The sequence below is a fragment of the Xiphophorus couchianus genome, chromosome 22 (genome assembly GCF_001444195.1).
Source record: "Xiphophorus couchianus chromosome 22, X_couchianus-1.0, whole genome shotgun sequence".
Taxonomy (NCBI): Eukaryota; Metazoa; Chordata; class Actinopteri; order Cyprinodontiformes; family Poeciliidae; genus Xiphophorus; species Xiphophorus couchianus.
Window position 1 is genome coordinate 20,731,918 of NC_040249.1, and position 2,273 is coordinate 20,734,190.

Consider the following 2,273-nt stretch of genomic DNA (forward strand, 5'->3'; position numbering starts at 1 on the left):
CCGATACGTGTCCAATCTTTTCAAATGTGACCTGAATCTGAACGGCCAGGTTGCATTCATCCGACCTGAGTGTCATTGATAGTCGACAAACATTACTATTCTTCGTTCGTGAAGAAAAACAACTGTGGCGGACATTAATGAGAATTAAGTTATTAATGTGTTAGCTCTGGTTGGGTAGCAACTTTAAAATGATAAGAGATGCTCCACCACATTAGCATCCATGTTTACTCCCGCAAACACTGAGCATTTCTTCTTCTTTTTATGGTGGTTGGCAAAACCCTGAGCATGCTCTCTATGTGTGACTTTATTGCAGTCTGAAGAAATGCACCCTCCTGGCCAAAAACAACCAATAAGTGTCAGGAGGCGGGTCTTAGCACTGTTAATTAACTTTATGTACTTGCTGATAAATGCGCTAATGATGGAGAAACAACTAGGAAAACCGTTTATCCGCCGTCATTGGCGACAATGCCAACTAGCCTTAGGATTCATAACAGGCTAATCTAGCTGCAGTGTACCAGAGAGCAAGGGGGAGGAGTTGGAGGTGACTGACAGCACTAAGACCCGCCTCCTGGCTCTGATTGGTTGTTGGGAGAAGGCAAAACAGCTCAAACCAAACATCTCAGTTTTCCAAGTTTTCATATTCAGGAAGGTATAAAACAATTAATTTGGCCTCAAACGTCATCTTAGAAATGTTAACTATAAACTGGTTGTGTGTATGTGGAAGGATAATTCATTATTCAAATAAGTAGCTGAACTTGACTTTATCCAAATCCTCTCTGCATTTTTTTTAAAGCAAAATTTGCGCTGAGTGCACTAGGCTGACTCTCCTTTCTCACCGTTTCACTCAAGTTGACCGCAGTACAAGACTGTCCAACGCACTGCTGTGAACTAGGTAACCCTTCGTGTGAGAGAGGCTTTTAGGTCAAAATTTGTAATAGGATTAATCTGCATTATGTAATATTGACACGTTAAACTTTTTAGATTAATCACATTTGTTAACGGTTTAATGCTGGCAGCTCTAATTCATTTATTAAGCTTTTAAGACTCATTAGAGGACAAAAAAGTGGCTATAAACAGTGTGAACAAGATTTTGGTGATATAAAATATAAGACAAAGTTAATTTTTGCAAGCTAGATCACAATCGGTCTGTCTTATTAATATTTTCTTTGATCGTCTTGTATTCAAATAGTTAGTTTCATTGCTTGGTTTGACATTAGCTAACCAAGGAGCTGCACCTTGGGGGGAAGATGATACAACAGGGACTGTATTTGGGCCAATGATGATGAAAACACACAAAATAAATAAATAAAACTAAGCACAAAACATTTTCTTCACAATTCCAAGACAGTCTCTCTGTCTCTTGAGGAAGTGGAGACGCTTTAATGCCAGTAGGCAAATGTGGAAATATGGCCTTTCGTGTTGCTAGCATGTTTTGTTTTTCACTTTGGATTTATTTTTATTTGCCGTGTTGCATGTTTATGCTGTTGAGTAATTTCTGTTTTTATGCATGTTGTTGAAGTTTAGGAAATTTACCCGTTGCGCTGCCCGAGCCAGGTGTTTTCCATTAGCTAAAGTGGCATGGATGGAAAAAACGGAAATAAAGTGGGCAGATTGACAAGCTAGCAAACGGCGAGCAGCAGGCAGAGACAGAGCAGCCGAGACAAGATGGCAAGAAAAAAGACGGCAGACAGAAATCAGATTTAGATAAATGTTTGAACAGATTTTTTCTGTGTAACTATTCTGTTGATGTAAATGTTTTTCTGCTCTCTATGATGCTGAATCTTCACCTTCCTTCCAGACACCTGAGAGATTTGGTAAAAATGCTGGTGTCGTGAAGAGAAGTAACGCAGATACCATAAAACTGCCACTACCATATTTCATGGCAGGTATGGATGTCTTTTTGGTGATACTCAGTGTGGCTTTTGGGCCAAATGTACAAATTTTCCAGACATATGGAGAATACAGCCACTATACAGCCACATGTGACATTTGTCACATGTGGAACAAAACCAGTACTTGGAGTCACAAATCCTGACAGATCTTAACATCAAGAAAAAGTAGAACTGGAGCAGTTTTTCTCCAACTTTTCAGGTTGAGGACCATTTACCCCATTTAACAACCACTCACGGACCAACTAACTTGAAATTGCCCCAAAATAACATCTTAATGCAGACATGGGCAAACTACGGCCCCCGGGCCGTATACGGCCCGTTAGGCTTTTTAATCCGGCCCGCCGAACTTGTCCAAATTATCGTAAAAACCCATGGATGTGT

The 2,273-nt window shown here is 40.1% G+C and overlaps 1 long non-coding RNA gene across 1 annotated transcript; it reads left to right on the forward strand.

Moving 5' to 3' along the window:
• Positions 1 to 697: 697 nt before the first annotated feature.
• Positions 698 to 1,721, forward strand: LOC114137585 (uncharacterized). The gene is made up of 2 exons (XR_003594027.1): positions 698 to 892; positions 1,520 to 1,721. It is a non-coding gene; the product is annotated as an uncharacterized LOC114137585 (long non-coding RNA).
• Positions 1,722 to 2,273: the final 552 nt, after the last annotated feature.